At 38.2% G+C, this 13,325-nt stretch overlaps 1 long non-coding RNA gene across 1 annotated transcript in view; it reads right to left on the reverse strand.

The window, feature by feature from the left end:
- Positions 1 to 2,047: 2,047 nt before the first annotated feature.
- LOC144202583 (uncharacterized) overlaps positions 2,048 to 13,325 on the reverse strand; it is a 28,838-nt gene continuing 17,560 nt past the window's right edge. Inside the window, exon 3 of the long non-coding RNA XR_013327511.1 lies at positions 2,048 to 5,750. This is a non-coding gene — a long non-coding RNA (uncharacterized LOC144202583). The remainder of the gene's footprint in view (positions 5,751 to 13,325) is intronic.

A 13,325-nucleotide genomic window follows, 5' to 3' on the forward strand; every position in this document is an offset into this window, starting at 1 on the left:
GGGAATTGATCATACGCTACTTGAGTTTAAGTCAGGAAAATATACCAACACTACACTAGGCTCATTATGTAGCATTCCTTCATTCATTTATTCATGCATTTTCCGAAGACAAAGGTTGCGATGGTGTTGGATCTCAGTAACTCCAGGCCCCAGGTGGGGCACAATCTGAAACAGTGGCCAACCAATAGGAGATGGACAACCGCATCTTGTAACAATTCCGGCTAATTAAGTAGCAGGGAAAAACGTGTTGTGTAAGCATTACACAAAAATGTTGTTGTTGGGAGAAAAAAAAATCTAAAGGGAGAATTGAATTATTTAAGCAGGCAGCTCAGGTTACGAATTGCACTCAAGAGAGCAGAAAGAACACTGGTTCAGACTGTACCTCCTGGTCCAGTGTGCTGCGTGTGCGCCACAGAGGGGTTTGCGTATTTCAGTGTTACTTAAGAGAGATACAAAAGTGTGTGTACTGTGTGACAATGAGGGCAGCAGAATTTTAGTATTTTGGAAAATCTGTCCATTGTGACATCCTTTCACAACACCCGGCTTTCAATTGTTTTCAAAAGCCTAATGCACTATTAGAAAAGGTTGTGTTGCTCGTGGTAATGTGAGAATATCAGGCTCACTTAGCGTGTGAAACACCCCAAGACAACGCCACTCTATTCAGGATTTCAAGCTGAAACATTAACACATTGATTCGCTTTGTGTTCATGCAACCAATCTCATACCACAAGTTCTCATCAGAACAGCTTTTTATAGACGCAATAACATAGTTATACTGACATCTGAAAGTTTTATGTATGAAAAAAATAAGATTGCTTAACTTCTTGTTGAATGTGCATCATAACGCTGCACTTAAAGATAGCCAAATATAAACGGCACAGAACCTTAAAGAGGCTTAAATAAAGCACCTTCATGTCTGCATACTTAACTACATCCAAACTTGTTTTGCATATACAGTAGTGCTCACTACTTTTTTTAATGAGCCAGATTAGTCTTTGCTGTCATGAATTGACTAGACAGTCCACAGGCTGTGCAGTTTGGGCTGAAAGCACAGAGAATATTAAATCAACTTTCACATGCCTGTTTGCAGCTAGCCTGCTGTTTTGCTCTCATTTTTTTTATTCATGCACAATTAATGGGCTTGTGTTTGGGAAGTAGAACAAATATTTCAAGATGACAGGACAACACACCAACTAACTTGGTCCTTATACATATACACTTCTTTAAACTATGCCGATAAAGAAATGTGCATATATATAATGAAAACATACACAATTACAGGACAATATTCAGGGATGCACATGGTCATCCAGTAAAAAAAAAACAATATAAATTAATCAATACCCGGGTGAACATTTCAGGGAAATTACAATACTTCATGGAACGAATGCTGTAGTAGAAAAAAAAAACTATACATTTTATAGTATAGGGTGAAGAAGAGATGTTTTTTTAGCCTTAGGTGGCCTTATGCAGACTAACTAGTTAATGAGCCATTAATTGCCTAACAACAAGATGGTAGCATGGCGACCGGATATCATCTGGCTAAACCTGTCTGATCTCTCCAATCGCATTTCGGCCAACTCACACTATGAATCTCACAGCTTGAGTCTAAGCTGCTGCCAGTTCAGGGCAGAGATGTCTCTTTCACTAATATATACAAGCTGCTCTTCCCTCCACTTCACATTGGCCAACATGCGAAATAGCAAGGTAACAGTACTCATTTTGTACTATACGCAAATCTCCATGAATAATGTCTCACTTTAGAGCCTTCATAAATTGTGTGTTCTGTATTGTGCAGCATCACCAAATACATTCCAGTACACAAGTGATATATGAATGCGAATATTATAAATCAAGTTAAAATATCAACTTATAGGAACATCCTCAAATATAAAAATTCCAGAAACATTAACAATTTAATTTATACTAGTGATGAAGAGGCTAAATAAAATACTTCCAAGTCATCATGCACCAATATGTGTAGGGTGTCAAAGTTACATAAATCATTGACTGCCATTGGCGGTGATAGAAATCTAATCTAATCCATCTAATGTAGTCAAAGCAAATGAAATAAAAACGTACAAGGTCTATGCTCCCACTACCCATTGGAATTTTGCACTGCTACAACCTATAAGTCCCATTTTAAACCCCACCCATACCATTGAGGGCAACCATACTTCAAATGTATGTAGGGCATTCGGGAAGTGGGACAAAACTAGTCCCTGTCCTCCAATTGCTTGCGGCACTTAAAAGGGGGTCGAAGTAAGTCAAATGTACGATACTCATCTTATATTCAATGAACAAAAAACAGTCTTGATTTACTGTGATTTTCTTTTCATTTTTTAAACTATCTGATTATTACTATTCACTCTGGATGTGTTGTGTTGTTTAGACAGAGGTCTGATCTGATTATGTGGAGTTACAATGCAGTCAAATTGACAGCTAGCCAATTTGTATTTGATATTGATCTATCTTTAGATGTGGCCTGTCACTAAGATTTGTTTGGCTGTTTATCAAATTTATTTTTATGATGCCAGGACTTGAATAACCCAATCAGAAACATGCCATCTGATCTATTTAAAGTATTTCCAGACGGGCAGTGTTGAAACAGGCTCATCAAGACTGACTGTCGTTCGATATCATAGTCAAGGACACCTTGTTGGGACAAACAAGTAACCAGGAATCCAATCAAGAGAACTTCATACTATTTCTGTTCATAAAAGGGGGAAAGCTATTTGATCTGTGCCATGTAATGAATGAATTATTACTGTTAATTTCATCACCATATTTTTGCTCCAGCATACCCAAACACAGAGCGTTGTGATTCAAATCCTAATTTGTGTATCGTTGCCAAAATCTTTTTTTTTTTATTGAGTTTGTCTAGTAGTAATTTTCTGTTAGGTCACAATAGTCAATGTCCAATAAAAAATATGATTTAATTAATGTCATTGACATATAAATGAACATAAAAATAAAATGCTAAATCTGTAATTTTGAATAACAAAGCTCAATTTGATGAGGGATTCTATAATTGTACTTTGTTGTGTGTGTGTGTGTGTGTGTGTGCGTGTTTGGGGGAGGGCGGATTTCCAATTAGTAGTAATATTGCTGGAATTATTCATTGAGTAAGAGAGCCTTTCAGTGGTGGAAAACATGAAGAGACTCTAGAGAGGTGTTCTTTGAAGGGCTGCAATCTTAAAGGTAATGATTGGTGACTGTGATTTAATGTCCATCTGTCTATTGACCTCACTTATTAATTATGTGTTAAGTGAAGACTGGGATATATGTTCAAGTGTCTGCCACATTAGCAGCCTCAGCAGCCCTATTAGTGGGAAAAGAGGCTATGGATGACAAATATGTTACAGGGTTATAAAGGCAGGAAAAATGCTTTTACATATTTTGGTCATTTGTGATACCGTCGGAAGATTTTGTTATTTTACAAATGTGAAAATGATTTGGAATTTTGAATGATGGCGATTTGATGGTTGAGCCTTGAGGGCGCCTCCTTCAATTAAGTGTTAGAAGCTCTGGACCAGATGAAAATGAAAACATAAGACATTAGTAATGTCATGTTGGCTTTGATAGACATCATTAAAAATGAATAAGAAGAGTAGGTGTCAATTTAAGAATAGCTCAGATCTTTTCGATCAAACCAGATTGCTGCACGTATAACTGTAAGATATAAATCGTCTAAATTGGCATCAGATACTCTGTATATGTTCACAACTGCAATAATGATAGCTTTGATATTACATATATTCTTGGGCTACCACTTGAGTCATGCAATAGGAAATACCACACTGAAATAAAATGCCATGAGTCGACTACATTATGCAAAGGTTACACGTTAGGATGCTTTAACGCAAAATTATTTAGCCATATACCCAATGTTGTTTAATTAAAAAAAAAATACACTTGGCTGCAAATCAATGCTGAGCTCATACTCTATATGTATGTGTATCTCCTTGAAATTTGGTGAAGAGAAATATTTGAACTACAAACAACCTCTTTGTAGTCTTACAGTGGCTATCAAAGCATTTGTGTAGCCATTGTTTACCAGTTTTTTTTTATTATGCCTTTGCCATGAGACTGTTTGAGAACCAGCAAACACTCAGTCGTTGAGGAAACAACACAATTCATTATGATGAAATTAGGGGAATTTTCCTGGCTGGACTGTTTCTCACGCCATAGCCAAGGGATTTGGAGAACAATAAAAATACAGACTGAATACACAGCAAGAACCCTTGATTTTTTTCTGCTTGCATGACACCTTGAAAGAATGCTCAAACCGTTCAGCATGGTGCTTGTTGACTTCCAAGTTAAAACAAGTTTCCAAAGGAAATTGGTTGAAATGGCCATAGGCTAAATCTGTCAACACCATACTTTTAGTACCGCCACAAGTGATGTTTTAAACAACAAACATACAAGCACATACATCAAGCACAACTAACCCTAAATTAAAAGTGAATTTGGAAATATCCCTCAAAACCATTTAATGTTGTAAAGTTTACATCAGATGGGCACATGCTTACCAGCATATTCATATATATCTTATTTACATTTTGATACCTGTCAGCAACTTTGGTAGTAATAGAAAAAGAAGATATGAATACATAATCAGTTCTGAAATCATGCCAATTGGTTGAGAGTATCTAAATATCTTCTACGTTTACATTGGAATTACTGCACTAAAAACCAAGGCTGACAGGTGGAATCTACTATCATACTAATTTAAGTTGCTTGATTATTAAATACATGAACCTTACAAGCATTGTGTAAGTGTTGCGGATGCTTTTAAGGTTGCACCTTGAACTTTGACAGGCCACTACACAGCCATTTACATATGAACCTTAAGTCAAGGTAAGCTCTATGTGGACCAGATGTTGAATTGCCCACAAAGAAAAGAGTCTTGCTAATTTAAGAAGTGTTTATACCACAGTCAGCCCACCCACCATGTTTGGTTGGTGCAACTACTGGTGTCTGCATAACTTGGGGAAATCTTTTGATGGAAAAAAAAACTGGAATGAAGTCATTGGCCATGTTTTTGCTAGTGTTAACTCAACTTTCTTTTCCGGCATTATGATATGGCTGTGGGTAAAATCTGACTGTTTGTTATTTATCTGCTGCGTAATGGCAATTTAATGGCATTCATAATAATGGAGAGGCAGGCTTTCACTGGTTTTCAAATTCACTTCCACTTTCCAATCAATCCAATTTTGAATGATGTTTTTAAGGTGAACATTAATTATTTTGGACTGCCTGTCAGAAAGTAAAAGTTGTGGTAAGGAGACAGTTAAGGAGCTTGCTTAGAGCTCAGTACCTGTGGGGGACTGCTTGTCAGAACATACTTTTAATGACTGCCTTACTACTCACTTAAAACCCACAGACTTATGCCAAGCTGTTAGCCGTGCCAGCTACTGTGACAGTACATGTATTAGTTATTACTTCCCAGGTATGCAAAAGTAGAAAGTTGAACTGGAAGTGAGGAATTTCATTTGTTTTGTATTAACAAAGTTGAAATAGGAATTTCACTAGTTCTGCTTAACAGTAAGAAGATGGTTTCTAATATAAGAATTTCCGCTTTGTGGTGTAGTGTTTCACTTGCCTGACTTTGTTGCAGGCAGGCGCAGGCTCAATTCCCGTTGGTGGCGGTATGATTGGGTCGTCTCTCTGTGTGCCCTATGGCTGCCTGGCGACCAGTCCAGGGCGTAGTCTGCCTTTCGCCCTGGGTTAGGCTCCAGCAACCCTTTCTAGAATGAGAGGTATGGAAGATGAATAAATGAAATGAATAACGAGAAACATAAGTCCACAAATGAAATGGAACATGCTTATGGTGTATTAAGGCCAAATGCAATGAGACTTAATCAAGCAGCCACTGAGATGCTGACAATGAAGCTCTGGTAAAAACATCTTTGAAATTTGGCGATTTGAATGGAATCCAGATTTCAGGCAGTCATTTACTGCAAAGGATTTTCATTTGTGTTTTAAAAATTATGGCCTGGCTTTCAATGAGTCTGCATAAGTGTGACAGCTGCATCAGAGTGATTGGCTTTGTAAAAGAAACAATTCATTGGAAAAAAAACTGCTAAATGTAACCTGATTTTGAAAAAGAAAATGGAAAAACGGTCTCATAAAAAAGGATTCAAAATGATGGACAACCGTTGAATATTCACTGTACTTATTTCAAATCTGTTGGGCTCAAGTATTATGGCAAATTCTTAACTTTCTGTCACCATCCAAATACTTCCAAAGCTAAAGGTGTCACCATCATGCCCAAGTTGTAATACAGCTGACATCTACATTTTTTATTGAAGTTATGAGAAGAGGAGACGAATCACATATTGACACAAAATGATAATTTATGAGATGAAGTGATTTAAAAATACATTGATAAATGGGAAAATTTGACCTAATCTGTGTGATGTTATCCTGAGTTATTATTGTGTGACTTATGGATGTTTAAAGCGTTATTTTCCTCTCAAATGGAAGCAAGGAAAAGAGATGTTTTTCAGTGGCCCCTTTGCCTTACATCCAATGTAAGTCAATGCATCTTTTCTATTGTAACATTGTGTTCTCCAACTTTTTTGAAAATTGCATGACACTTTTTTTTTGTACAGACAAGTGTTAGAGAGAATATGAATTTTCCTTCTTCACTTGAAATGTCCTCCACATGGGAAGCCATTAGAGAGAGAAAAGCTGACAAGTAGGAGTAACAGAGGATGGCAGGCCTCAGTCCAGTGCCTCTGATTCCATCCCTGACAGAGCAGCGAGTGGCCCTCACTCACAACTGTCCTGAAATCAGTCAGCCAAGCACAACTCAAACCTGAGAAGTGGAACACTATATTCTAGGATGCTAAGACGCGGCCAGAGCAGTGCAATCTTCTTGGCCAGCATATACTGACAAGGACTTATATAAATGCTAAACACTGTTACCTGTCACATGGACTCTGGCGCAGCTTCCTGATGACTTCCCGGATCGATCATGCGGCATGTGTTTCATGACATGAGAGGAATTAGAGGTTACAAGGTTGACTTGTGCCCCCCAAATTGATATCTTATCGATTTGATGCATGTGCTAAATATTTGGATGTGAAACTGTAGTATTGACCGTTGAAAGAAATACCTTTATGCATTATATAAATCTGAACAAAGTTACAATTCAAGCAACGATAACAATATTTCAAACTCACATTTACAACACCACTGGACAGAAACTTAAAGCACAATTCACGTGCAAAAAAATGGTAAATGAATCACTACACTATGAGTAACTTGGTCATTTTAACCACCAATCTTTAAACTCACAAAACAACAATATTATAATCAATCAGTCATATTTCAATCAGCCTACCACTTGATTAAATCCAGATGCTTTCCTTTATTTCTATTATGTTTTGAGCTTCTTCTGCGCTTAACTCGTTTATCATTACCCTATAGTAACAATAAAGAAACACAAGGGAACAACGTGCAATGCATAAAATGTATTTCTGCGGTTATAAGTTCTTAAAAGTTTAGTCTTTTGCATAATTGTGCATTTGATGATTTAGGCAACTGTCATGTTACATTCCTAATATTTTTAAATGCATGGTATGTGGGTAAAAATGTCTTTAATTGTCCTCTGGTGAAAGCAAAAATCGAAGAGCAGCAACTGAGGGTGTGTGTGCGAGTGTGTGCGGGCTGGAAAAAAAAAGCCTCCACTAACTAACAGGGTCATAAAATCGAAATTATTGCAAAATTGCTTCTCGATTCATTTCTCCAAAGTGGATGCAATTACACCGAGTGTGACAAGCTGCACATGGTGTAATCCCAAATGTTATTAAGCAATGCATACTGGTAATCAAGACAAAGGGAGCACACAAGCACACGTAACTGTTTCATGTTTCCAAAAGTCGCACACAGGCACACACCTACACAGGCAATGTCCACATGATAAAGATGTGACATTAAGCGTTGGGGCACACAGAGATAGAAAGTGAGAAAAATACAGACAAACACGCCCACACGTCTAAGCGCACACAAAACACACAAACACTAATATGCAGTATAGCCTGAAATGAGTTAGCTCAATGCAAAAAGCAGAACTACAGCACAAGTCAAATGCATTCCTCCAAATATTTATATATAAGCTACAATATTTACATTTTTATAATACAAAGAAACCTCCCAAATACCAAATGACACTAAATTCTGGTATGGCCCAACCCTGCCACATTATCTGATACAATTATACATCTAATCCTAATGAAAATACATAACTCATTCATTTCAGGAAACCAAGAAAAACATAACTAAGAATGTAGTAATGGCACTCTTAACAAAAAGTGGCACATCTAAAAAGGTATTCTTAATTAAACCTGCCGTGACAAACACAATGAATGGCCTAAATTACGTGAGTAAATGTAACGAGTAAACAGACACTTTTGATGTCCATCCAGGCACATGCACACACTTGTAGCCTACTTATCTAATGACCTTGTGCAAATACAGTAGGTAACATGTATCCTCATTTGACCTAGCTAATTGGTGGACATGTCAGAGGATAGTTAGCAGCTTAGAAAATCACATGCCCATTGATTTCTCTCCACTCTTCCCATCGGACAATGCACAGCATAATCCAGTCTAGAGCGCCATTGTTGCAAATCCTCAATGGGTTCTGAAGATGAGCAAGAGTACCAAGGGGAGGAGGAGGAAGAGGGGAAGAAACCAAGAGGACATGTGTGGCAAAGACTGCAGAGAGTACAAGCGATTAAAAGACACTTGGGACATGGAAAGTAAATGAGACAACGCTGGTTCGTGAGTGTTGATCCAAATTGAGAGTTCACAGCTGTGATCCTGCCACTGAAATGAAGCTTATGTGATGGTAGGGGGTTGTTTACATGGCACAATGGCTTCATACGTGTGAAGACTTGTGTTATGGTACTTGGCATTGTGCCGGTGTTCTCTATTTTCTATTCTAACTACATACAATATGCACATTTTCATATGAATATTTCTGTACAGGTAGTTGGGTATTTAAAGTGCTGTCCATCATGTGTCTAAAAAAAAATGACCACACGGACATTGGGTCTCTCAACAAACCATCTGGGAGTTGGACTGGATGAAGTAGCGGCAGGAAATTAATAAAATTTTGATGTACCGGCAAAGTATTATAAGACAGGTTATCACATCTGCCTAAGCTTTCTAAAACCAAGGGTTCAATAAAGGGTCTTGGCTTTCCTGTATGGCGTTTGTCTGTTTTCCCTCGTGCATCTTGTTATATTATTAATAAATTAATGTCATGCTTTTACAAATGAGATGTCCAATTGTGTGCTTGGTATTAAGCTGACAGCATAGCTAGAAAGCATAACTAAAAAATAGTTAAGCTGTAGAGGAAAAAAACAAAACAAAACTAGATAACTAGCTAGATAACACAAAAATATAGTTTTATATTTTTCCCTAAAATTAATTAAAAACAGCTGTCAGACCTAAAATAGAAGGCTTTTTTTGTTTTCCACAGCATTCCCCTGTGTATAATTTCAAGACAATGTTGAAAGTGATGTGATTGGATTCTTTCGTATGCTGCTCATACACACTTGCCTATTTTTAACAGTTTTCTAAACCATTAGAGCACCGCTTTTCAAAAGCGCAATATTAATGTCCCATGGAGTATTTTTTTTAAATGAATCAATGAAAAATTCTCAATCGATTTGGTATACAACTAAGGTCATGGTGTAATTTCAATTCAATACCAGACACTCAGACAATTTTTTCGCAGTCTCCCTAAGATTCTACTACAGTTTCCATGGAAACAAACTTTTGTCCACATCTTGTAAAATAAAACAGTCTTACTGGCCACACTTGTCAGTCTTCACACTTCAGCCTTCCAACATCACACACAGCACAGCAGAGCTCGGAATTGAAAAAAAAAAATCCATTGACGCTGTCATGTTTCAGGCATTTGCTGTAGCATTGCAGTATTTCAGCTGCATAAAGAACTATTAAGGTTTATACTATTAAATGCTCTTCTCTTAAATTCTGTTAAACATATTGAATGTATATAATCACCATTGGCAATATGAAATTTAAATGTCTTTCAAGAAAGAATAAAGAGCAAGTGAAATAATAATTTGAATAAATGTACTGTATCTGATTGAGGAGGACGGTCTGGGGACTGAGTGGTTAGTGCATCGGCCTCACAGTAGGGGACCTGGGTTCAAATCCAAGTTGGTCCATCTGGGAGGAGTTTGTATGTTCTGGGCCTGTGTGGGTTTTCTCCAGGTACTCCGTTTTTCTCCCATATTCCAAAAACATGCATAGCAAGTTGATTGGATACTCTAAATTGCCCCTATGTATGAGTGTGAGTGGTTGTTTGTCTCCTTGTGCAAGGCGATTGGCTGCCCACCAATTCAGGGTGTCCCCCGCCTCTGGCCCGAAGATGGCTGGGATAGGCTCCAGCACCCCACACGACCCTAGTGAGGATACAGCGGTTCATTAAATGAGATGAGATGATTTTAAGGGAATGACCAAATAATGCTTCCATTTGATACTTGGAATTTTTTCAATGCATGTATGAGTGAGCTGCAGCCTGTACCCGATTATTTTTTGCAAGAAGTCGCCATTTATTTGCAAGATACAGAAAAAAAATGATTGCGTAGTGTGCTGAACAAATTAAGTTACCGCCTCGGTCATGGAATCGATTAAACTTTAAAGTCAAGGTACTAGTGTACATTAATAAAATATATTTTCACTCACAACCAGCAAACCAGCAAAGGAAAAGAATTGGTGGAACGTGTTCAGGTGCAGCCAAAGTCCAGCTTTAATTCACTACCAACCACACCAGTAGACTGCCTGGAAACAGTGTGTCGATGTGTGTTTGCATGAGTGTATAACTGAGCTGCTTGGACACGTTCCTCAGCTGCCTGTCGATGTGAGCTGTGTCCAGTCAGACTGCATCCATCAAAAAATTAAATGTGCACAGGGCCGAGTACGGCTCTAAACCCTTTACAAAAATGTATTTTTTTTTAAACGTGTTGACATACATTGTTGATATGTAACATAATTATTGTAAAAGTGAAATTAGTACACAGCTAAGGCGAATAATTCCGCCTATTGTATTCATTGAGATAAAATGTCATACTGCTATCACTAATTTACTCTCTTTAAAAGAGATGGAAATGAAGGGGAAAAAGACTCACTCTCAATTAAAAGCCATTCACTCGCATAGGGGTAATTTCAAGGTTGAATATACAGAAAAATCTTCTCGTGCATGCATTTTTGTCACAGTACAACAGTATAACAAAGAATGAATTGATTTTTTTTTGTTTGTGCATCTACCCCCGCCATCTTTCATTCCTTTTGATCTCTGCAGTGAAATATATTCCCTTGTCCAATCAAAAGAAAGAGACACACGTGATTGATAATGCATGCAGGCACGCTCTGCTGGCTGCAAGCATGTTGCTTTGATCTCGGTCAAAAGTGACTGAGACATGCTGATAAAATGTAGGCCAAGCATCGGTGTGTGCGTGTGTGTGTGTGTGTGTGTGTGTGTGTGTGTGTGTGTAGGGTGGTGGGGGTAAAGGGAGCCTCCAATGAACAGTGCTGTCTAGGCAATGCACAAACATGAACATAGAACGCACATTATTGCCGATCACTACGAGGAATGAATTGATGCTGTCAATCACTTTCTTAATGGCGAGCCTGCCCTTTCAAATCTTCAATGGCAGAAAGAGAGCAAGCCACATACTGTAAAGAACCAAAGAGTTGAATGCAAACATCTTCTTTAATAGAGACTACATAGAGATGAGCGTGAGTTCTTTGACAGCTGTGGCCTTTCCATAGTCGGCCTGAAGACTAAACAGTCCTTGACACACACACACACCCCATGCATAACCACACATACAGCTATAACATGAATGTATTATTCATGGTGATATACAAAAAGGACACAGGGCTTTATTGAGAACTCAAACTACCACGTATGACCATATGGTGTAGAAATGGTGGGAGAATCAACATGTGCAGTTTATAACTCTGGATTGTCAATAGAATGTAAGTGGGAATGGTTGCTTTTCAATATACAGCCTTTTCTGTATCTGACACATGGTCAGTCCAAGGCACTCTCTGACACTAATGAGGACAAGCTCTGCAGAAAATGGATGGATGGGTGGCTCGAGCTCTGGAAGTGCCCCTCTTTAGAATGTGGCTAACCAGCCTCCAAGCTTTGATGCACTTACCGTGCGCACATAAAGCATGAAGCGCACAGTTTGGATACATCACTGGTGCACTTCTTAAGAACAGGAAATCGAAAGAGCACATTCTGTCTACACTTCACCTTAGCCTTCACCTAAGCCTCCACTGCTCCCCTGTAGTAGAACAACTATCAAAGTAGACTCTCAATTCACAGTCCATCCACCAACTCGACTCTAGGTGAAATGATTCAACTCCCAGCCAGAAAAGATTGGCTCCTCTATTTTCTGTGGTCAATCTCAAATCTCAAATTGACTGGAATTTTTTTGTGTCTGGGTCTGTCACTCAAAAAACGTTTGTAGATAAAAGCGCTAAAACACTATTACTTCCCAGATGAGAAGAACCTTTTCAGTATACAGGGTGACTAACAAGGACAGAAATGAGATTTGATAACTTTCCTAACTAGGCATAATATTATGATGTACTACACTGCTAAAGAATGTCCACAATCAACAAAAACAGTGTTAGTTAGTTATGCACAAAAAGAGATGAATATCCTTTGAAATCCAACTGGAATTTAGTGACTTCAGGCTTGTCTTGCAAGCACCAATCAGTATAGTAACACATCTGATTATTCAGATAATCAATAGATGCTAGTCTTTACGCTCATCAGCAGTAGGAGTCAGACAGCAACACTCCATGAACCATTTAGATTGCCTTTAAAAACAGAGGCTGTAAGATAAATGTTAAATACAAATAACCAGTAACTGATTGCTGTTTGCCTCAAAAAGCTCCACCTATAAAAGCATTTGAAGTACCCGCCTTATCATCGAAAATACATTAATTGTGACTACTTTGGTTTTATTTACATCATGTTAAATATCCCTAATTAAAGTATTCTGACAATGAAAAGGGAACTAGAAAGAAAAGCATCATTTAAACTTTGAGGCTTCACTTTCAATCGGGTCTACTCCTCTGACGCCTGACATTTGGACTAACAATGGCCAGCACTACTGTGAGTAAAAACAGGACCCTGGGGAGGGGCCAGCCCCTGACCGTGCGGCCCATCCTGACCCATCGCAACTGAGTGCGAATGCATGTCAGCGCAATCACATTATGTTAGATAAATGCCCAGCCGACGACCAAATGTATATGGGTTC

The sequence above is a fragment of the Stigmatopora nigra genome, chromosome 10 (assembly GCF_051989575.1).
Source record: "Stigmatopora nigra isolate UIUO_SnigA chromosome 10, RoL_Snig_1.1, whole genome shotgun sequence".
In the NCBI taxonomy this organism is placed as follows: domain Eukaryota; kingdom Metazoa; phylum Chordata; class Actinopteri; order Syngnathiformes; family Syngnathidae; genus Stigmatopora; species Stigmatopora nigra.